We start from the raw sequence: 25,338 nt of genomic DNA on the forward strand, positions 1-25,338 counted from the left end.
ACACGCCTTGCATCCCTGAACTTGGGAGGTAAAGGCAAGGGGATCTCTGAGTTCGAGGCCATCCTGGTCTACCGAGTTAGTTCCAGGACAGCCAGGGCTACACGGAGAAACCCTGTCTCAAAAAAAACAAACAACAACAAACAAACAAACAAACAAAAAACCTAAGCATGTTCTTGCCAAGATCATCTTCTTGATATCTCACTGCCTCCCTCAAGCCAAGCACAGCTCAACACAGCATTAAATTGACCTTTCCATTTGTTTTACTATTAAAACAACCTACATGGGTCAGCGAGATGGTTTAGCATATAAATGTACTTACACACACACACACACACACACACACCTACACACTTACACACGAAAAATAAAATTATATTTTTTAAAATCTATGTTTCTCCTCCAAGAGTGTGGCCTCATAAAAGGTAGCATATCCGTGTTCTTCGTCTTTAACGTCACAGCGCACAGTGCAGTTGCCGACCAGCATGGAACAATCAATAACGGTGTGAGGTGTGAATGAATGAAGAGGTGTGAATGAAGTATCGATTCTAAATCTGAAGCCTCAATAGGCCACCAGCAGTGAGTGCATTAGCAGTAATGGCCACCAGAGGGCAGCATAAGCTTAGTTTTAGCTGGTGGGCGGGGCTGGGGGAAATGGTGTGCAAAAGCTGACTTGGCTCTCAGTGTCATTTTCGAAGAGCTTTCTGTTTTGTTTTGCTTTGTTTTTAAATCATGGAAACAGGAAACAGGAAGGAACCTTAAGAAAGCAGTTGAATCAATTGCCTCTGTTCACACAGTTGAGAGAAATCTCTCTTTTTCTACTTGTTTCCAGGAAAAGCAATGAATGCGTCCTCAGTTTTATAAAGAATCATCAGAGAGGTTAGGGCACTTGCTAAGTCAGAGAACCAGTGAACGGTGGTAGCCAATCTGGGCCCGAGCTCTGCAGGCAAGACCCCATGTCCTTACTGTCTCCCTACGAGCGAGGTGCTGTCCCTAAACTGCAGATGGGGGAAAAGTACCAAGGTGCTTTGGTAGAGTGGGGCTTGAACTCGGGTCTCCAGAACTCCCTTTTTACGCCCTGTCCTTCCTCACACTCAGAAAACTCCTGGGTCTGGGGATGCGGCCCCAAGGTGGCTCTGCAGCAGTCACCCGTTTGTTGTAAGGTTGGCTTCTGTGCCAGCCTCTGATTCCTACATCCTCAGCGCCAAATCTCAAAAGGTTCTTGTATTGGAAATCCCCGTGGAGGCTCCAGGGTTCTGGCCCAGGCCCTAAAATGGCCAGAACGAGGCAAATAAGGCCCTCAGGTGGGAAACTAAGTGTGCTCTGGCTCACTCAAAGGTGCAACCTGAGGAGGTTCAGGGCCATAGCTCAGAGTGTGCGACTCACCTCAGAACGGTCAATGACTCACAGGCCTGACCTCGAGAATAATAGTGAACCCCATATCCTAGACTTCTTTGTTCTCACTGCTAGGCAGGCCTGGCTGGGAGGAGCCTCAAGGAGGCAGGGGTTGCTGGAGGTCCTTTAAAGAAGGTAAGATGGATCCATAGTAATTGGGGGCTGGGTCCCTCCCGATTCACTGCAGAGCCTTAATTCAATAGGGAACACACACACACACCCCTCCACTATATACTTTCATCTTCCCTTCCAGGGGATCCCCAAAGATCTTTGCTCCTAGGGTCCCCCATTCAGCCAGTCTCTGTGGGTGGAATAAGGAAACACAATTCAACCATGCTCTCTTCCCAGGTAGCTCCTGATGGCAGGAAAAATGTGCAGCCCGTAAGGCCTGCTACAGTGCCCATAGCCCAGGCTTCTGCCATGCCCCTTGCTTTGCTAGCATATGTAGCCTGAAGGCAGAGCTACAAGACTGCTACCCATGCGGATGCCCAACCAGGAACGCGTTTTTGATAGCTATGCCATTCTTTACTCTTCGGCAGCCCAAGCCCCACCCCGTTGATGGAATTCTCCTGGAACCCTCTCACGCTTCTGGGGGCCTAGATAAAGGAGAAACAACAGTGCTAATCCAGTCTCCCGGTTCTAGGATGTCTCCAACTTTCCGCTTGTATCAAGGGGCAGAGATGATGGAAACCGTAGAAAAGCTCTTAACGAGCCCTCAGGGAAAGCTCCTTCGTATGTCTTTCTTAAGGCTTGTTCCTCAGCTCTGAGGCCTAGCTGCCAGTTCCAGGGTCTCCAGAAGGCCAACTCACACCGTGCTTGGTGAATGTCCGCTGAACAACTCACTGTGTCTTGGCTCCAAGACCAAAGACTGGAGAAGAAATGAGCACCATTATGGGCCTCAGCTATTTTAGAACCAGTGGAAAAAAGGTTTGGCATACCAAATTGTCAGAGAGGCAAAGGGATTAGCAGAGACCCCTTAGGGAGTAAGAGGCACCTTGGAATAAGGAAAACAAGTTGGGTTTGCTTGCTGGATGCATTCCCCTTGCGTATTAAGAAACTCTGATCTTGGCCATTCTTACGGGTGTAAGATGGAATCTCAGGGTTTTTTTGATTTGCATTTCTCTAATAGCTGAGAATGTTGAGCATTTCCTTAAGTGTCTTTCAGCCATTTTAGATTCCTCTGTTTAAGTCTGTACTCCATTTTTTATTGGATTATGTGTTTTTTTGGTGTCCAATTTCTTGAGTTCTTTGTATATTTTGGAGATCAGACCTCTGTCTGATGTGGGATTGGTGAAGATCTTTTCCCATTCTGTAGGCTGCTGTTTTGTCTTGTTGACCATGTCCTTTACTTTACAGAAGCTTTTCAGTTTCAGGAGGTCCCATTTATTAATTGTTGCTCTCAGGGTCTGTGCTTCTGGGGTTCTATTTAGGAAGTGGTCTCCTGTGCCAATGCGTTCAAGTGTGCTTATGCTGGAGAGGATGTCGGCAAGGGGAACACTCCTCCGTTGCTGGAGAAAATTAGGAAACAATCTACCTCAGGACTCAGCAATACTGCTATTAGGTATATAACCCAAAAGATGCTCAATCCTACCACCAGGACATGTGCTCAGCTAGGTTCATAGCAGCATTGTTTGTAATAGCCAGATTACAACCTAGACTCATAAGTGGCTTTTAGACAGAAAGCAAAGAAAAACCAGTCTACAACTCACAATCCCAGGGAACCTAGACAACAAAGAAGACCCTAAGAGAGACATACATGGATCTACATAGGAAGATGAAAAAGACAAGATTTCCTGAGTCAGTTGGGACTATGGGGGTCATGGGAGAGGGTAGAAAGGAAGAGGGAAAGAAGGGAGGGGCAGAGAAAAATTATAGCTCAATTAAGAAAAAAGAAAAATGAGATTATATATGCAGGCAGCCAATTTAAACTGTAGGGTCCTGACAAAGGGGTAAGTTTTTTATTTGTTTGTTTGTTTGTTTGTTTTGTATGCAATGATATTTTGCCTACATGAGGGTTTTGGGTCCCCTGGAACTGGAGTTGTGAGCTGCCATGTGGGTGCTGGGAATTGAACCCAGGTCCTCTGGAAGAACAGCCAGTGCTCTTAACCACTGAGCCATCTCTGCAGCCCCTCTGTAGATTTTAATTAGCTAGAAGCAGTCATCCCTCCCCTCCAAAACCTTGCAGGGAATACAATACTTAAAAGAAAATTAAAGTCCATTTTGCTTTTGGTTCAGAACAATTCACGACAAGTTATGATGGGGGTTGAGCTTCTGGGAGCCGTAGAGGGTGAGGAGTAGGGTCAGGGCCCGGGGATGAGAAATGCTTTCTTTCCAGCTAGGCCATATGCTACCCATGCAAGTCTAGGGAAGTCACTTCTCTCTGAACAGGTTTCCCTGGGGGCAAAGTGGGGGTGCTAGCCATGCCCCTCTGGGACTAGGAGGGTCCGATGAGATAGAGTAGAAAGAAGATGAGCCAGCACCATGCTCAGGACATAGTGGCCTTAGTGGACATCTGTTATATCCTGTGTTACTAAGGTCCCTGGACATTACCAAAGACGGTTTCTTTGGGGCACTGGCGGGGTGCAGGAAGGGGGGGCTTGGGCTTGAGCTTAGCCTTGAATGATGAAAATAATTTGGAAAGCCTTTTCTGATGGAAGAAAAAAAAAATATTTGTATTTATTTATTTATTTTTGGTTTTTCGAGACAGGGTTTCTCTGTGTAGCTTTGGTGCCTGTCCTGAAATTCACTCTGTAGACAAAGATGGACTCAGACTCACAGAGATCCATCTGCCTCTGCCTCCCGAGTGCTGGGATTAAAGGCGTGCACCACCACCGCCCAGCCTGAAGAAGATTCTTATAAGTGAGTTTTGACAAAACTATAAATAAGATCCCCAAGTTCAAATCCATTCTTTCCCATGGATGGTGTACAGCAGACGTTCTCAGCCTTTCTGCTGCTGAGACCCTTTAATACAGTTCCTCACAGCTTGCTGACCCTCAACCACAGCATTATTCCATTGCTTCTTCATAACTGTAATTTTGCTGCTGTTATGAATTCTAATATAAATATTTTTGGAGACAGAGGTTTGCCAAAAGGGTCATGCCCCGCAGATTGAGTCCCACTGGTCTATAGAGTTGGGCATGTGTGTGGCATGGCCCGAGAGAACACAGTAATGAGGGAGAAAACATGATGAAGTTCCAGTAGCAGCACAGACCTCTTCGACTCTTGAGAGATCCTAACGTCCTCATGGGGCAGCAGAGGGCTAACTGTGGCCTGGGCTGTGCAGTCTGCTTCCTGCTTTGTGACCAGGAGGCCTCCTAAACCCTGGACCCACCCTTTCGGCCCTCTCCTGAAAATCAGCCCTGAAGAAAGGGCTTCTGGGTCTCAAAGGATGAAGGTATGACCCCTGTTAAGGAAGTGGTATGCATTTGAATGGGGCTTTTGCTAGAAACAAAGCCCTGCCTCCCACTCTGTCCCATCTTGTGAACAGCTCCTGCTCTCCGCTCTGGTTTTTATATTTGAAATGTTGTCAGATTCCTTGAGGCCTTTAAATAGTCCCTGTTTGCTGCATCTAGGGAGGCAAGAAGCAAGACTTATGCATGTTAATTCCCAGGACGTGTGCTCCCCCACCCCAACCCTATTCCTACCCCAGCTCAGTTGAGGAGGCCTGCCAGGATAGAGAGAACTGCTGGTATCACTTACTGAGTTCCATACTTGTTTGGCTAAAAGGGCTGTCTCCCGTCGTTTTCTCTGCTAACTGTATACAGAAGGTCAGGCTGTGATAATGGACACCCTGAAACCAAGGTGACCTACACGGGAAAGGTTCCTTTCTTCCTCATACAGTCTAGCAAGGGTTTCACAACTGTTAGGGGAGCTATCTGAAACCAGTGGCCTCCAGGAATTCCAAACTAGGGCAAAAGAGACCAGGAGCATGTATTCCATAGCTCAGGCTAATGCAGCAAACAGCCAAAACAACAACCATTAGGCATGCATTCTTGGTTCTGAAGGCTGGGAAGTCCACCATCAAGGCACTAGAAGGTTCTGTGTCTAGCGAGGGCCGGCTTCCTGTCTTGGAAATGGTGTCTTTTAACTGCATCATCGCTTGACAAAGAGAAAGATCCCCTCTGATAAGGGCACTAATCTTACTGCATTAGGGTCCCACCTCTCTGAATTCATCTTTGCTTAGTTCTTTGCTCCTGATCCAGACATTCTAAAATAGCTTCCGAAGGGCTAAAAGGATACAATCCAGTCCATAAAAGCACAGTAACTCCTTACACTGTGGCACAGTAAGAGCACACAGAACTTCCATTGATATTTTTCAGTCAGAATTACTATATTGCCTAAACTTAACTGCAAGGGATGCTGGGAAACTATAGGGTAACAGAAGAACATTTGTTACATACAAGCTTTACCATATTCTGTGTCCTAGGCTGAGCCTTGCAGACTTTTTGAAGGTCAGAGGACAACTCTGAGATGTCAGATAGGAAACACACAAGAGAGAAACAGAGATAGAGAGGGACAGAGAGACAGAGGGAGACAAAGAGAGAGAGAGAATTACCTGCCAAGTGGTTTCAAAGAACAAATAAACTGCCTGTAATCCCAGCACTTGGGAGGCTGAGTCAGAAGGATTATAAATTCAAGACCAACCTGAACTGCACAGTGAGACTATCTTTTAAAAAAAGCCACCAGGATGTCCACTGTGACTTGGAATGGGGGTCTTGTGGGGTGGGTGAAGTGTGGGGAACTCGTTCCTTTGTTTGGTGTATTTTGAAGTTACAATGTCTCCTACTCAGTGTGTGAACACACATTTTACCATAGATATATCAATAGTCACTCAAGAAATTCAGATGAACTGATGAGACAATCATAGGACAATAAAACATTGATGCCAAGGGGGAGTCTTGGGAAAGCTGCCTGCCAGGTAAGCTGCCCAGCTGCCCAGTGTGGTTTGGGGCTGCAATTTTCAGCAGAGGCACTTCATTAGGCGCCAGCTGGGAGGCAGCTTAACAAAGTCACTGTGTCTCAGCCTCAGCTAGACATGACGGCACGTGACTATAATCCTAGCACTCCCGAGGATCTGGGGACAGGAGATCTGAAGTTCAAGTTCATCTTTAGCCACGTGTCAGTCAAGTTCAAGGCTGGGCTAGGCTACAGGAGACTGGGTCTTTTAAAAAATGAAGGACGATCTATGTATGAACTGTTGGAGACCAACTTCGACAAGTATCCCCACTTACCAGGGGAGGGACATGGGGATTAGAAAAATGAGTAAAGAGAATGAAGACTTGAGCAACCTCAAGCTCTCTGACCTTCAGACAAGGTGGAAATAGGCTTACATTTTTGGGCCTCCACAGTGAATGAGTATGAAGTCTAACTTGATAAAATCAAAGATGGAGATGCTTTGCTGCTCTGGGATGTCTAAAACCCAGACAGGGAAATGGATGATGGGGGTGGGGGAAGGCATGCCTTTCTCCTGACAGAATGTGGCTGATTTTATAATGTGTTATAACAGGTTCTTCTAGGGAATGATCTTGGTACTGGGAGGCCACCCTAGTACTGGTGGCCCTTCCAAATTCTCCCTTCTGTGACTTATTAGGCCTGGTGGGATCAGTTTATATCTGCCTCTCCCTTCAGCCATCCAGGAGAACCCCAAGTTCTTTGATGTCTCTGGGCTTTTATACTTGCTGCTCCCTGTGTCTTGGAAGTTCTTCCCCTGGGTCTTTGCAGGCTGTAGCATTTTAATCTTTCTGTGACTCTCCCCAACAACATCACAGTCTCCTCCCTCAGCTTACGTATTTTGTGCTAGACATATGGGGCCCTGGGTCCTCTCTAGGGACACTTATGATCTACAAACAACACCACGAAGAGTAATCAACATGCATGTTCTGATGTACTGTGTACCGCGTGCTATGCATTTTTCAGACATTTTCTATTAATTCATCTTAGTCTCATAGAAGTCCACTTTTCACATATGATGCTACACTCAGAGAGGTCAAAGAAGTTGCCCAAAGGTCACACAGCTGGTGAATGTAAAGTGAGCTATTATTAGTCGCTAACCTGGGGAATTCCCCTGTTTTTGTTGTGGTTCTTGTTGACCCAGGTTGCTTAGGAAGTACTCTATCAACTCCTCCTGCACTTTAGATCCTGCCTGCTGGCAGTTGTGGTAAAGAAACAATGGCCCCAAGACTGCTGCGTTTTTTGCATCAGTTTCATACCTGATGAAACCTTTTGAACCTCAGCCCTTCTCTGAGCCCACAGGGAGCGGTCACTGATCTCAGCAGGGAAGTCATGTATGTGAGAGGCTGTCTCTTCTTGAAGTTAGGACCTCACACCAGCCAGTTTAGTGAACTCTGGAAAGGCTGCTCCAAAACCCCGTGTCTCCCCATGAAGAAGAGTCAAGGAATATTACAGTGTGCACAGCAGCATACACAGCTTACCAAAAGCTGCAGTCCTGACCTCGCTCATGTGAGTCCTGAGATCCTAGCAGTGAATGCAGCAGCCTGGAGTCCTATGCTCTTGTAGTCTGCATGGTGTGGTCGAGAGGGGCAGAAGACAACAAAACTACACAGACAGACATATCACTTGGTAATGAACCTCATTGGAGAAAAATAAAGCATAGAAGGAGACTAAGGGATGGGAGCAATTTTAAATATGGTGGCCAGGATAGGTGTTACCACTTCCTGGGAAGTGGGTGGGGCTGCCCCCAGGAGCCAAGCTCCATGCTGTTGTATGCACAAGGCCCTCTGCACTAGCCTGGTATGACCTACGTTGATCTTGGCTCTTTGGGTGGGGCTTGGTACAAGAGGCTATGTCCAAAGGCAAACCCCCACCCCTGAGCTTTGGATGTTGCCATTCTGAAGGACCCCATCCCCTACCAATGAAAGGGACAGGCAGAGAGCCACAGGGACAAATGCCTTGCTCTCTGCCTGCCTTCTCAATTTACCAAACCCAGGGCCTTGTGGATGCTAATCAAGCACTCTACCAACTGAGCTATCGCCCTGGTTTTCATCTATAAATGAACCTAAAATATAATACTGTCCTGATAGGGTCGTCACGGTTGAGATCATCTTCGTAAAGCACCTAACATCGCCTGTCACATAGTAGGCAATCCAGAAGCCCAAGATAATATTATTGTTTGTCATTCAGACTGTGCTGAGCACTTTGCACTCCAGGAATGGTGCTGGGTGCTGGGAGAAGCAGAGGGAAGAATCAAAGTCACACAAGGACCAATCTGCCTGTTCCTCTCATAGATGCTGATGCTCAAATCTAGGTACCTCACTGAGGAGACCTTGCATCTAGGGAAATGAGCACATGGTGGGATGTCCACAAGGTCCAGACCAGGAAATGTGGCTGGGTGGCTTGGCTTAGCACCCATGTCCCATCCCGCACAGCCACACTCCTAGAGACTCCTCCGAGTGCCAAGTGGAAGGGCTGACACAGTGGAGAAGAAGGGAAATGGTCAGTATGTGTCTGTTTACTTTCCTCAGCTTCTGGCTATCACCAATGCACCTTCTTCCTCCATTTGCTTGGGAAGTGTCTTCCTTTTCCAGCCAGACTCATCCTATTTATATACTTTTTGATTTTTGTACTGCTGGGGAAAGGATCCGTGGCTGCTATACATACTAACTAAGCACTCTACCACTGGGCTACAGGCCCTGCCCTCTTCCTGTTATCTTTTCTATTCTATTTTATTTGCCACCAGTCTATTCGCTGTCTCTGTCCTCAGTCACTACTAGTCAAAGTGGTCAGTTGATTTCCATGTTGATCAGGAGTCTGCTGGATTATATCAATCTCTCACTGGTCCACAGGGCATCACTTACTGAATGGAAGGAAAAGGAGAGGAGCAAAGAGGAAAGTCTGTACTCTGACTAATAGATTGCGTCCATTCACCTAGGAGGGTGTTAGGACACCCACGTGCTGTTTGGTACATGGCACAAAATGTTGCAGCCTAGACATTTTGCAGCTCACGGGGAGGGAAAAGGCAGTGAGAGCCATAGCAGACAAAGGGGCTTCGGTTGAACTGGGAAGGAGATGGAATTCGCTATGTGTCAGCTGGTAGCAGGAACCAGTAAGTTGACGAAGAGTGAAAGAAAGAGATTAGTCTGGCCCAGGTCAGAGGTCAAGCACCCAAGATTGAGGCCTGAGAGCAAATGAAGGAAAGGCATCGAGGGACATTGGGCATGATGGCTGAGAGACCCTGTGTGTAGTCCCTGTTCTCCAATCCTCAATCTGCTCTCCTTCCAGCCTTGATCTTCAGCACCACTCCTCCGTTCTTGCCCCCTGTTAGACCACTCCCACTCCCCCCCCCCCATTATTTCGTCTGCAGAATGAAGAGGCTCCTACCGGAGGCAGGGGGTGTTGCCTCTCCAGTCTTGTGTTCCATTTCTGAGATCTGATTCAGGGAGAAGTGCTCTCCCAGGCTACCCTCTCAGGTCTGGCCCTGGCTTCCTGTAAATGAATAAATACCTCCTGAGAGAGGCCCGAGGATCAAGGTCTGCCATCCTATGTTGGTGCTTACTGGGTGTAATGGGCAAGACTATTCCGTTTCTCACTCAGGCTGGCGTCAGGCAGGGACATCAAGACTAGATGTTACCTTGCTTCAAGAATCAAATGGCTTCCTCTCAGCACCACAGTCCCTTGAAGATGAGAGAAAGGCTAGAAGAGAAGATCTTTGATGTTGTTCAATTGAGAAATTCATCAGGAGGGAGCGAGCCCGGAAATGCCTCAGTGAAGGACTCCACAGTGGGCTGTATTGGCCCGACCCTGGCCTGTACTTTATTTTCAGATGGTAAATATCTCCTGACATAAACACAGGCAGAGCAGGGAATAACAACATCCAGTCCTCAAACAAACAAAACAAGAACGGAACCTGTCTTGCATGGGGGATGGCTCCTGCTGCAGGGATGCAGCTCAAGGGCCTTCACTGTGGAATTTCCTGCCTTGAGCATGATGGATTTTCCATTCTTGTCCTCAGATGAACATTGGCTTTGGAGCTCAGCAGATAGTCAGTGGGGCTTGGTGAAGCCCTTTGGGAAATGGGTAGCCTCTGTGTGTAGTCAAGGGGGTGGGGTTGGCATCTCCTTACTTGAGTCAGGCCTGAATGAATGCTGCTGCTGGTGAGTCTGCCAAAGCCCTATGCACTCTTTGCCCTTGGGTACCTGAACGTGGAATATGAAACTACTTTTTTCTGCCTGTTTGTGAATAGCTTCTCCTTCAGGGACCATACACTACAGTCATCCAGATAACCTCTGCTTTCCACAAGATGCCAGGTATTCTTACATCCATCCCAGATTCTGCTTATTCAAGTCATAGCTTGCACCTTCTACCCTCATACTATTTCTCCCCATTCCACAGGTAGTATGAGCAGTAGCTATGGCATGGAATCTGTTAAGTGTGATTCTGGCTCCACCTCTAACCAGCTGTGTGGCCCTGAGCTAAGCTTCTATTTCAGTATCCGTTCAATGGAGATGTGAAGGGCACTTACTTCATGGGATTGTGGGTAGCCTAAATTACTCATTATTTGCAGTACACATGGAAAAAGGCAACATGGGGCTAGAAAGGTGGCTCAGAAGTTAAGAGCACTTGTTGCTCTTGCAGAGGACCTGACTTCAGTTTCCAGCACCCATTCAGTGGCTTACCACCATCTGTAACTCCAGTTCTGGGGGATCCAATGCCTTCTTCTAGTCTCCATTGGTACCAGGTACACCCATGGTGCATATAGAGACATACAGGCAGGCAAAACACACACATTCAATAAAATAAATAAATCTAATATTTCGTTGTAAAAAGAAGACAATCTGATAAGTAGTCAGCATGTATTAAGAACATGCCATTTGGGGACAGCGAACTCCACAGGAGGAGATCCAGAACAGGGAAATTTGTGGAAACAGTACTGGGCCAGCGACCTACAGCAAGCTCCACGGGAATGGGATTGAGCCAGCGACCTAGGCTGGAGCAGGACTGAGACCGCAAGCTCCATGGGAGCGGAACAGATTCAGACTAGGAACATTTGTGGAGGATGTAGGACTGGGCCAGTGACGTGGGCCAGGGCAAACCTGAGACAGCAAACTTTACAGGAGCAGGTACAAGGGAGCAACTGGTGAGCAAGTGAGCCAGAGCTAGAGACCACTGCAGTGATCCATGCATGAATCTGGGACCTTGGAGAGAGTAGACCTGAGCCAGGTCCTCTGAGGGTCCAGATGCACTTGAGTCTGGGACCTCCAAGAGAGAAGATCAGAGCCATAGACCTTTGCAGGACCAACCCCAAGCCAGGGACATCTTCAGGAGCAGATCCAGACCAGGAACATTTATAGAAACAGGTCTAAGCTGGCAACCTAGACCAGAGCAGGCCTGAGACAACAAACTCCACAGGAGCAGAGGAAACCCCGGGAGCGCGGAGTGACCTCCAGGAACACGGAGTGACCAACAAGGTAACTAGAACTATGTCACTGACTATACCATGAGAAACAACCATCTGAGCCCTGGATCCACTGGCACCTAGAAGATTAAAAACCAGAGTCACAGACAACCCCAACCATACCAATTAGAGGAAAAGATGAGTTGACAAGGTAAGAATACATGCAACACAACAAAGAGCAACACGGCACCAGTAAAATCTAGAGACCTTGCAACAACAAGACTTGAACAAATAAATATACGTGAAGCAGAAGAAAATGACCTAAAAATAACTTCAAGAGAATGTTTGAGACTCTTAAAGAAGAAATGAGAAATTTCCTCAAAGAAATGGAAGAAAAGACAAACAAAAAAATGGAAGACATCAGCAAATCCCTTAAAGAAAACCAAGAAAAAGCAATCAAACATATGAAAGAAACTATTCAAGACTTGAAAACTGAAATAGAGACAATAAAGAAAACACAAGTCTAGGGAATTATAGAAACAGAAATAATGGAAAAAAAAACAATCAAGAACCACAAATGCAAAAATAAGGAGCAGAATACAAGAGATGGAAGAAAGAATCTCAAGCACTGAAGATACAATAGATGAAAGAGACTCATCAGTCAAAGAAAACATTAAATCTAACAAAAGCTTAACACAAAATATCCAGGAAATATGGGACACCATGAAAATACCAAACCTAAAAGCACAGAAAATATATTTAATGAAATCATAGAAGAAAACTTTTCCAAACTAAAGAAAGATATGCCTATGAAGATACAAGAATTATACTGAACAATATAGACTGGATCAAAAAAAAGACCCCTTGCCACATAATAATCAAAACAATAAACATACAGAATAAAGAAAGAATATTAAGGGGGCTGGAGAGATGGTTCAGTGGTTAAGAGCACTGACCTGGTCCTTCCAGAGGACCTGGGTTCAATTCCCAGCACCCACATGGCAGCTCACAACTGTCTGAAGATCCAGTTCCAGGGGATCTAACATCCTCACACCAATGCACATAAAATAAAAAGTTAAATGAACCATAAAAATTAATTTTTAAAAAAAGAATATTAAGAGCTACAAAGGAAAAAGGACAAGGAACATATAAAGGCAGACCTATCAGAATTACACCTGACTTCTCATTAGAGACAATGAAAGTGAGAAGGTCATGGTCAAACATTATGAAGACATTAAGAGACCATGGATGTCAGCCCAGACTACTATACCCAACAGAGCTTTCAATCACCATAGAAGGACAAAAGATATTCCATGACAAAACCAAATTTAACCAATACCTAGCCACAAACCCAGCCCTACATAAAGTATTAGAAGAAAAACTCCAACCCAAGGAAGTTGGCTACATCAAAAAAAAAAAACAAAAACAAAAACAAAAAACCAGACAATTAATGATCTCACAGCAGCAAATTCAAGAAAAAGGGGAAAAAACCACAAATTAACATCACCAATAACAAAAGCTACATTAACAGAAGATAGCAATCACTGGTCATTAATATCCCTTAATATAAATGGACTCAACTCACCTATAAAAAGACACAGGCTAACAGATTGAATACAAAAACAGAATCCATCCTTCTGCATACAAGAAACACAACTCAACCTCAAAGACAGACATCGCCTCAGCGTAAAGGGTTGGGAAAAAATATTCCAATCAAATGGACCTAAGAAGCAAGTTGGTGTAGTTATCCTAATATCTAACAAAATAGACTTCAAACTAAAATCAATCAAAAGAGTTAAAGAAGGACATTTCATATTAGTCACAGGAAAAATCCATCAAGAGGAAATCTCAATACTGAACATCTATGCCCCAAATACAAGAGCACCCTCATATGTAAAAGAAACACTTCTAAAGCCTAAACCATACATTAAACCCCACACACTAACAGTGGAAGACTTCAACACTACTCTAACCACTGGACAGGTCAGTCAGACAAAAAATGAACAGAGAAATAAGAGAACTAACAGATGTTATGACTCAAATGGACTTAACAGACATCTATAGAATATTCCATCCAAACATAAAAGAATATACCTTCTTCTGAGCACCTCATGGGACCTTCTCAAAATTGACCACATACTTGGAAAAAAAAACTGGAATAACCCATGTATCTTATCAGATCACCATAGCGTAAAATTAGAATTCAACAGCAATACTAATTCCAGAAAGCCCACAAACACATGGAAATTAAACAATCCTCACCTGAATCATCAATGGGTCAAGGAATAAATAAAGGGAGAAATTAAAGACTTTCTAAAATTCAATGAAAATGATAACACAACATACCCAAATTTATGGGACACAATAAAAGCAGTGTTAAGAGGAAAGTTCATAGCACTAAATGCCTACATAAAGAAGCTGGAAAACTCCCACACTAGTGAATTAACAGAACATTTGAAAACTTTAGAACAAAAAGAAGCAAACTCACCCAAGAGAACTAGATGTCAGGAAATAATCAAATTGAGAGCTGAAATCAACAAAATAGAAATAAAGAAAACAATACAAAGAATCAATGAGACAAAGAGTTGGTTCTTTGAGAAAATCAACAAAATAGCCAAACCTTTATCCAAACTAACCAAAAGGCAGAAAGGGAATATTTAAATTAGCAAAATCAGAAATGAAAAGGGGGACATAACAACAGACATGGAGGAAATCTAGAGAACCATCAGGTCAAATTTCAAAAACCTGTACTCCACAAAATTGGAAAACTTAAAAGAAATGGATAACTTTCTGGATAAATATCACTTATCAAAATTACATCAAGACCAGATAAGCGATTTAAGCAGATCTATAACTGCTGAAGAAATAGAGACAGTCATCAAAGTCTCCCAACCAAAAAAAGACCAGGACCAGATGGTTTCAGCTCAGAATTCTAAAGATTTTCAAAGAAGAACTAATACCAATACTCCTCAAATTATTCCACACAATAGAAACAGAAGGAACACTGCCAAACTCTTTTTATGAGGCTACAATTACCCTGATACCCAAACCACAGAAAGACATTACTAGGAAAGAGAATTACATACCAATCTCACTCATGAACATTAATGCAAAAATGCTAAATAAAATACTGGCAAATCGAATCCAAGAACAACAAATCAGAACCATCATCCACCATAATCAAGCCGGCTTCATCCCAGTAATGCAGGGATGTTTCAACATATGAAAATCTGTCAACGTAATCCACCATATAAACAAACTGAAAAATAAAAACCACATGATCATCTCCTTAGATGCCAAAAACCTTTCAACAAAATACAACATCCCTTCATGATAAAGACCTTGAAGAGAGCAGAGATACAAGGAACATACCTAAACATAATAAAGGCAATATACAGGAAGACAATAGCCAACATCAAACTAAATGGAGAGAAACTCCCAGCAATCCCACTGAAATCAGGAACAAGACAAGGTTGTCCACTCTCTCTATATCTATTCCAAATATTTCTTGAGGTCCTAACTAGAGCAATAAGACACCAAAAGGAGATCAAAGGGATACAAATTGGAAAAGAAAAAGTTAAACTGTCACTGTTTGCTAATGTTATGATAGTTTACATAGATGACCCCAAAAATTCTACCAAGGAATTTCTATAACTCATAAACACTTTCAGTAATATATCAGAATACAAGATTAACTCAAAAAAAGATCAGTAGCCCTCCTGTAACAGATGATAAATGGGTTGGGAAAGAAATCAGAGAAACATCACCCTTCACAATAGCCACAAATAGCAAAAAATATCTCGGAGTAACTCTAACCAAACAAGTGGAAGACTTGTATGACAAGAACTTTAAATCTTTGAAGAAAGAAATTAAAGAATACACCAGAAAGTGGAAGAATCTCCCATGCTCTTGGGTAGGTAGAATTAACATAGTAAAAATGGCAATCTTACCAAAAGCAATCTACAGATTCAATGCAATGTCCATCAAAATCCCAGCAAAATTATTTACAGAGCTCAAATGAACGGTACTCAACTTCATGTGGAAAAAGCACAAAACCAAGGATAGCCAAAATAATCATGTATAATAAAGGAACTTCTGGAGGCATCACAATCCCTGACTTCAAACTCTACTACAGAACTACAGTACTGAAAAATATCCTGGTATTGATATAAAAACAAACAGGAGGACCAATGGAACCGAATTGAAGACCCAGATATTATTCCACACACTTTTGAACACCTGATTTTTGACAAAGAAGCAAAAATATCAAATGGAAAAAAGAAAGCATATTTAACAAATGGTGCTGGCATTACTGGATAACAACATGTAGAAGAATAAAAATAGATCCATATCTATCACCATTCGCAAAACTCAAGTCTAAATGGATCAAAGATCTCAACATAAAGCAAGCCACACTGAACTTCATAGAAGAGAAAGTGGGAAGTACACTTGAACGCATTGGCACAGGAGACCACTTCCTAAATATAACCCCAGTAGCACAGACACTGAGAGAAACAATTAATAAATGGGACTTCCTGAAGCTGAAAAACTTCTGTAAAGCAAAGGACACAGTCAACAAGACAAAATAGCAGCCTATAGAATGGGCAAAGATCTTCACTAACCTCACATCCAGACAGAGGTCTGATCTCCAAAATACACAAAGAACTCAAGAAATTGGTCATCAAAAGAACACATAATTCAAAAAATAATCCAATAAAAAATGGAGCACAGACCTAAACAGAGAACTCTCAACAGGAATCTAAAATGGCTGGAAGATCCTTAAGGAAATGTTCAACATCCTTAGTCATCAGAGGAATGCAAATCAAAACAACTCTGGGATTACATTTTACACTTGTAAGAATGGCCAAGATCAAAAACACTGATGACAACTTATGCTGGAGAGGATGTGGGGTAAATGGAACACTTCTGTACTGCTGGTGGGAATGCAAGCTGGCACAGCCCCTTTGGATATCAGTGTGGCGATTTCTCAGAAAATTAGGAAACAACCTTCCTCAAGACCCCCCAGTAATGCTACTTTTGGGTATATATTCAAAGGATGCTCAGTTGTGCCACAAGGACAGGTGCTCAGCTATGTTCAAAGCAGCATTGTTTGTCATAGTCAGAACCTGGAAACAATCTAAATGCCCTTCCACTGAAAAATGGATAAGAAAAATATGGTACATATACGCAATGGAGTACTACACAACAGACAAAAGTAACGATATCTTGAAATTTTTAGACAAATGGATGGAGCTAGAAAACATCATATTGAGTGAGGTAACCCAGACCCAGAAAGACAAATATCATATGTACTCATTCATACGTGACTTTGAGACATAAAGCAAAAAAAAAAGCCTACAAATCATAATCCTAGAGAACCTAGACAACAATGAGTACGCTAAGAGAGACATACATGTATCCAATCTACATGGGAAGTAGAAAAAGACAAGATCTCCTGAGTAAATTGGGAACATGGGGACCTTGGGAGAGGGTTGAAGGGTAGGAGAGAGGCAGGGAGGAGAGTAGAGAAAAATGTAGAGCTCAATTTAAAAAAGAAGAAGATGCCATTCCTACCTTCCTTTGAAGCCTAAATCAAATGCTATGTCCTTTATGCAGTCTTCCTGACCCATCCCAGGGGAAATGTCCCCCCATAACCTTTTAACTGGATCTTTCCTGGGGAGCAGTTTCAGAGGTTGCAGTCATCCTGGAGGAGGAAGCTGGAACAGAGTTTCTGCATGTACTGATTTTAGCTCAAGATATTGATACTTAGACCAGAGGAAGGCTTTGCCATTTCCCTGAGCCTGGCTGGGGGTGGGGGTTGCTATCCCAATGGATCTGAGGCATTGGAGTTGTTGAGATGAATGTGTTCAGTTCAACAACACACATTCACTCAGGACCTCATCTAGTCCCAGAAGGATGTCTCGAGCTAGACTTGCCATCACTACCAAATTGTGAAGATGTCCGTGCCAGTGTACATACTTGAAGAAGGCTCTAAAGGGAATCGAGAAAGTATGCACCAGGTGGCCTCCATCACATTGATTCCTGTTGGTGACCCTGAGATACCCTGAACCAATCTAGACAGCTTTCTGCCTACTCTCAGCCCAGAATTGTCAGTACACATCTTCCCAGAAAATCTAAGTGACATCCTTCTCAAACAACGCACTCAGTCCCTCGTGTGCTCGTCCTGCCAGATGCTGTCTGCTTGCTTTCACTCTTTCCCTCCTCCCCAAGGATGATAGACATATTCAGAAGTCCCTTGCATCAGGCCCATTATCCAGCAAAGCTGGACCTAGGCTCCACCACCTTGCTGAGCTATTTTCTCAGTGCTCCCCGGAGTCCCTCTGTCCTTCAGCTACCCTGCTATCTGATTTCTGTCCATTGTGCTCTCTTGTTGAAATGACTTCTCTGTAGGCTTCAAGTGATTGTGGTTTATATATATATATATATATATATATATATATATATATATATATTGCAGCACCTAACAGGATGAGCAGGGATGGAGATTGACTTTGCAATTCATGGAAGCTTCTTTAATCCTTTTGTTATTATTCAATTGTCAAATCAAGGAGTGGGAGGCAGTAATCAAATCCACAGTCACTCTGTTCTTCGCCTTTGCATTTCTAACCACTCAAGTGGATTCCTGAGCTTTCCCCAGGTCCCCGTGCCCTTTGAGACCTAAATGGCATTAGCCTTCCTTCACCTCTGCGCCAGGCCAGTGCCAAGAAGAGTCCCACCCATGATATTTGCGGATTTCATAGGGTGTGGAAATAATAGGGAAAATGTATCTTCTGCTCCTTTTTGTTCCCCATTTCCTGTGGTTTGTGACAATGACCAAGGTTTGAAACCTTGGTCCTTCCTCAGTTTTTCCCAAGTACATGATGAGGGAGCAAGAACTTCCTGAAGATCTTCAGTAGAGAACCCAGACTTCTTCCATCTGTCTGCGACTTCTGACTCCCTTTCTTCATTGCTCCTTGCCATTTCCCTTCAAGATCCCCAAAGTTGGTCCAAATTCTTCCCTTGTCTCCTGAGGTTTTGGTACCTATTACATGTGTGAAAATCAGGGACAAGCACCCTTTCCCTACCATTAGAAGTTAACTTCAAGGTTTTTGCCAGCGTACTCTACTTCTGTGGCTGCTGGTGCTAACTGGTAAAAAATATTTTCTTCATCTCATTACATGAACAAGCCCCTTCTCCTTTCTGTGCCTTAGTTTTACAATCTGTAAAGTAAACCAGAATCTCTGGGTTGGCCCTGCTTAATAAAAATGCAATACAAGTCACACATGTAGCTCCAAATATTCTAGCAGTCTCATGGAAAAAAAATTAAAGAGGCGTAATTAGTCCTTTCACCCTCTAGTGGAGTAACAGTGAAGCTACGGGGGAATTTTTGCACAGTGTTATTGCTATACAGATGGCATATAATGAAGTGCACATATTGAACTGCACAGTTTGATATATGTTAGCATCTGTGGAAACATCATCACAGTTAGATAGTGAGTGTATTCCTCCACTTCAAAGAGCTCCTCCTGCCCCTTTGCAACTTTTTTAAAGTCTATTTCTCGTGTGTGTGTACATGCACGTCATGCACATGAGGGCATGCATATGCACACAGGCGCCTGTGGAATTCACAACAAGGAATTGAATAGAAGGAACTGGAGTTACAGGTAGTCACGAGCTACCTGACATGACAGGAATACTGAGAGCTAAATTTGGCTTCTCTGGAAGAGCAGCAATTATCCTTAACCACAGAGCCATCTCTGCACCCTCCCCTTTGTGATTTTATGTATTTGGTAGTCTGTGTTATTTAATTGACTATACACAAAATTTTTAAATGCCATCATTTTAACATACAATCAGTACAAAGAGTATTAATGAGGCCAGAAGGTGGTGGCAAACTCCTTTAATCCCAGCACTCGGGAGGCAGAAGCAGGTAGATCTCTGAGTTCAAGGCTAGCCTGGTCTACAAAGTGAGTTCTAGGACAGCTAGGACTGTTACACAGAGAAAGCTTGTCACAGAAAAAAAAGATTATTAATGAAATATTTCATTGTTTTCCTCGGGCAATCTCTTCTACTTCTCATATATATTTTACTATTAGAGATCATCCTATATTACAACAGCCACATTTTAAATGCTCTGTAGCCAGATGTGACTGATGGTAATAGTTCTATACAGCAGAAGTTTAATTGATTTCTAAGCACTTTTTCCTCAGCTATCGTTTGAAATTCCATGTGTTGGAACATTAATTCCCAGTGCAGCAGTGTTGAGAGTAAGGCTTACTGGCACGTGCAGCCTCCATGAATGGATTAAAGGAGTGTGTTCGTTCTTAAGTGAAGTGCCTTTATTCCTGTGTGGTTATTTTGCACATTGTCACTTGCCCTCGTGGGAAGTCGTCCGTACAGCACTGAGGCATTCAAATCCTTGCCAGATGCTGTCAGCGAGCCTTGGAACATTCCAGCCTCTAGAACAATTTTTGTAGATGACCAAGGCTGCGGTATTCTGCTACAGTAACAAAATATTCTATGGTACCAGGTCTCGTGCTGAAGGGCTCTAAGGTTTCTGGATATCCAGCTGTGCATCCTTAGCTGTGGTCCTCAGCCACTCTGTTCCCTGAACTACTTCAGCTGACCCACTGTGAGTCAACAGCGGCTCGTAGGTGTACACCTACAAGATGCTGAGCAGGCTGCCCCCTAGTGCTCTAAGGAGGTCCAGCAAAGCATAGCTGTTGCACCTGTTACCTGGCATCTCCACTGAGGTCATTACTACTCCAACTGGGTTCAGGTGTCTGTGGGAAGACCTGCTACTACAGGGTCATGCTTATGTGTCCCTAAAATGTCCATGTGTTAAAGACTTGGTCCCCAATATGGCATTGTCATGACACAGTAAAACCTTTCAAAGGCAGGAGCTAGCAGAAGGAAGTTTGGTCACTGGGGGCTTTATTAAACAGACTCTGTGTCACTGTGACAAAATACCTGAGCAGGTAACTTTCAGGAGAAAAGATGGTTTCTTGACCCCACCGACTTGGGCAGACCATCGTGGCGGAAGGAGAATATGGCTGAGGAGCTTCTTCATTTCATGACAGCCAGGAAGCAGAGAGAACGCAACTGCCCTCTGCTGACTCTGTCCTCTTTCCCCTTCCATCCCACTCAGGCCTCCAGCCTGTGGTGCTGCCAACATTCAGAAGACGACTTCTCCCTGGGCTGGTTTTCATTGTCAGGTTGACACAACTTAGAGTCACGAAAGAGGAAGCCACAACTGACAGATTACACTGATGAGATCGGCATGTGGCTCTGTCTGTAGGGGCATTGTCTCGCTTGCTAATTGCTGCAGGAGAGTCCAGCCTACTGTGGCAGCGCCATCCCTAAGTAGCTGGTCCCAGGTTGTTTGTATAAGAAAGCTAACTGTGCCCAGCCAGGGAGCAAGCCAGTAGACAGAATTCCTCCATGGTATCTGTTTCAGTTTCTGCTTGAGTTCCTGCCCAGACTTCCTTCAGTGATAGACTGTGACCCAGAAATGTAAGGCAAGTAGACTCAACCTGCCCTTATGTTGCTTTTGGTCGGATTGCTTTATCACAGTAACAGAAGGAAACAGGAGCACCCCCTTGTCAATCCTCCCTGAAAATAACCTAATGGACACACCCAAAGGTGTGCTCTGCTAATTACTTAGGTGCCTCTCAATGCAATCAAGTTCACAGTCAAGCCTAACCAGCACAAGGATGCTACTCTTGAAGGAGATTGTGGGACCCCAGTGTCATTGTCTTTCTTTCTTTCACTTTCCAGAGATGAGGTGAACAATTCTCTGCCACATGTTTCTCCAAGGATGTGCTGACCTTCCTATGGGCCCAAAATAATGGGGCCAATTCATTATGGACTGAAAGCACTAAAAAGGACGTTTTCTCCTTACAAGTTGATTATCTCAGGCATTTGTTCTAATATGGAAAGTTGATGGCCTCTGGTGGGAACCCCTTTCAAACAGCAGAGTCAAGACAGTTGTAAAACATGTCATGATAAAGCTTCAAAATGCACAAAGAAATGATTTTGCATTACATATAAAGTTGCATCTTGATGAACTTCATTGCAGCGGTGCAGTTGGAATTATTCCAAAAATGAGATTACTTTCCCTCCAATAAGCCTTCTTCAGTGGGACAGAAGGGTGTAGTTACTATGCTGACCCTAGCTTATCCTCTCCAGGCTGAAGCCTTGAATAGCTGCTAAGGATGGCCGAGAGGTGCAGTGCCAGTGATTGCAAATGGTGGACGTAGATTATCATACCCCAAAGTAGTCAAAGGAGCATGTGTAGTGTGTTACAATGCAAAAGAGATTTCAGAGTCCTGGAATGAAGTACCAAGGTGGGAAATAAAAAACAAAACAAAACAAAATAAGAGTGTCTTTAAAGAGAAAGGCTTCAACCGGCCCGTGACTAAACATTGTTCACCAAAGCACCCATAAAAAACATGGAGGTTGAGCAACAAATAGTGTGACTTGGAGGTAGGCACACCTCACAGTGAGAGAGCAAGAAGGCAAGCATGCTTTCCATACCCAAATGTCCTCCTCTACTCTCCTGGCAAAGGTGGAGAAGGGCTACAAAGGCAAACACTTTGAATACACCCCCTACCACTTTCCTTTAGCCCCAGAAGGCATTCCACTACCGGGTAAGCGATTTTCCTGCTTTCCTCTGAGACTGGGTGGGGTGGTAAGAGTGGACGTGGCTCACTGGGGTCTACAACTCCAGAGCTCTAGAACGCCCTTTGGGGGCCGGATGCAAGTTGCAGCTTTTGCTTTTGCAGCTGCAGTGGAAGTGAAGAAAGCAGGAGGGCATCCTGAGGCGGGAAATGCCGATCGGTGTCATCCCAGCTGCTTCCGCCTTCTTCCTTCAAGGATTCCTCAGCCTCTCTGTATCCCTGCCAGCCCCACTCCCCTCCCCTGAGTTCTGGCCAGCAGCTGTGCATTCCCCCTTTAGGGCCCACGTCACAGATCCTCTGAGAGGCTGTCAGCTCCCCATTGTTCTTGGGGCTTCTCCGGCATTCCTTTGGCTCAGGAGGGGAAATGCCAGAGGCTTGGCCCCCACCTCCTCAGAGATGCTTGGCCTACTAGTCACCAGCACTCCTGGCTCCTTCTGGGACATTGGGAGGATATCACCAGATCCTAGTGCCAGCCATACTAAGCACACCTGCTGGATGCAAAGATGGAAACTAACTAGGCCTCTGTACTTTGCGCTTACCCTTAGCCAGCCGAACATATCTTACCTTTCCCTCCAGAGCATAAGCACACAGCTCCGCAGTCCCACCCTACCTTCCATTCCCAAGCCTACCTCCATCCACACAGGTTTTCACACACTCTCCTATGCGCACTCTTGTCTGACGCTACCTTTGCTGTGTAGGCTGTGAACTGAGCCACATCCAGGAAATCTTCATGACAAAGAAAAGCAAAATGTCCTGGATGAAGGCTGTCCCTAACCTCCACCTGCTCCAGAGTCCCTTTTGGGAAACACAACAGACAAGCTCATCCTCTTCGAGCCGCGGTTCTCAACCTCTGGGTCGCGACCCCTTGAAGGTCAAGTGACCCTTTTACAGTGGTCACCTATCAGGTATCCTCATATCAGATGTTTACATGAGGGTTCAGAACAGTAGCAAAATTACAGTTATGAAATAGCAACAAAGATCATTTTTCGGGTGGGGGGGTCACCACGGCATGAGGAACTGTATTAAAGGGTCGCAGCATTAGGAAGACTGAGAACCCCTGCCTTAGCAGTTACAGTTTCATGTGAGGAAAGTAGTAAACAAAGAAGCGAAACGCATCCGAGGTGGCGGTTGGTAATGTGGACTACGGCGGCCTAGACCAAGTGGCTTCACAGGGGGACATTGGCAACTGGGCTCCTCTAACTAGTCCTTTTTCAGCATGACTCTTCAAGCTGTTTTCAGCATGCAGCCATGTTTCTTGTCCAAAGTCCTCCATAGTCCTCAAAAAACAACATGGCCAGGTTCTTCACAGCAACAGCCTACTGCCTGGAACGAACTTCCACCTGACTTTTCTATTGCTGTGACGAAACACCAGGGTCAAGTCAATTTACAAAAGAAAATGCTTCATTTGACATGGCTTCAGAGGGTTAGAGTCCATTGTGGTAGAGCAAAGGCGTGGCAACAGGAACAATTGAATGCTCCCATCTTCAGCCACAGTTAGTTTGGTGAGGCGTAGCCAAGATTCTCCTTGTTAAATCATCGACTAGTTCCCAAATCTGTGCAGAGGCCACGCTACTCTGTATAGTTCAAATTTTACCATATGTACAGCTGAAATAAGCATGTGCTCTAATACTTCTGCAATGCATTGCATCTATAAACAACGAAATAGGTGGTTTTATGAGTATATGAAATTTATGATATCCTGTTGCAGAATATTTATTTACACTGTAAAGAAGTGTCTTTGCTTAAGGCACCTTCTGATTGGTTTAAGAAAAAGCAGAATGACCGATAACTAGGCAGGAAAGGTTAAGCAAGATTTGGGAGAGTGGGGAGAAAGGAAGAGCACAAGGAATCTAGTTGGACAGGGACTCCAGTGAGACATGGAGAGGAAACAGGAGGTGCAAGGTAGGAGAGAGGTAATGTCGTGTGGTAAAACATAGATTACTACAAATGGGATAAGTTATAAGAGCTAGTTGAGACAAGTCTAAGCTAAAGGCCAAGCTTTCATAATTAATAAGTCTCCATGTTATTATTTAGGAGCTAACAGGAAGTACAGAGAAAGACTCACTACAATATCCTGTTCATATCTTTTTGCAACTTGCTCTTTTTACTCAAAATTAGGTTTTTGAGATTTAGCATGTTTAAACATCTATTTCAGTTTAACTCTATAGCATCCCACGATATAAATGTGCCCCAATTTGTGTATCTACCTTCCTAGTAAGATAATTTCAGCTGCTTGACTTTTTGAATGCTTTGCTTGTATTTCTATAGATTGTGAGGCAAAGCTTTGTGGTATTAGTCATGATTGATGCTATATATGATTTGGTACACACCTATAGTTCTATCATTCAGGAGGCTGAGGTGAGAGGATTGCAAGTTCAAGACCTACTAGGCTATAAGAGAGTTCAAGACCAGCCATGTTAATATAGTGTGACCCTGTCTCAAAATAAAAGTAAAAGAGAGGGGAACTAGCGAGATGGTTCGGCGGTTAAAAGCACTTACTGCTCTTGCAGAGAACTCACGTTTAATTTCTAACAACCATGTTAGGTGGCTTACAAGAACCTATGACTAACTCCAGATGCTCCCATACTCTCTTACAGCCTCTGTGGTCACTGTACTCATGTACACACACACACACACACACACACACACACACACACACACACACTAAAATAAAAACAAATCCTTCAAATGTGGAAGGAAAGCTGGGTATGGTGGTGCATGCCTTTAATCCCAGCACTTGGGAGGCAAAGACAGGTGGACCTCCATGAGTTCCAGGCCAGCTTGGTCTATGCAGCAAGTTCTAGATCAGCCAGGGCTACATAGCGAGACCTTGTCTCAAAAAAGAAGAATGTGGACATAGTACCATGGTAGAGTGTTTGCGTGGTATACACAAGACTGGGTTCAATCCCTAGTAGT

This window comes from Myodes glareolus, chromosome X, assembly GCF_982192425.1.
Source record: "Myodes glareolus chromosome X, mMyoGla1.1, whole genome shotgun sequence".
Lineage (NCBI taxonomy): Eukaryota > Metazoa > Chordata > Mammalia > Rodentia > Cricetidae > Myodes > Myodes glareolus.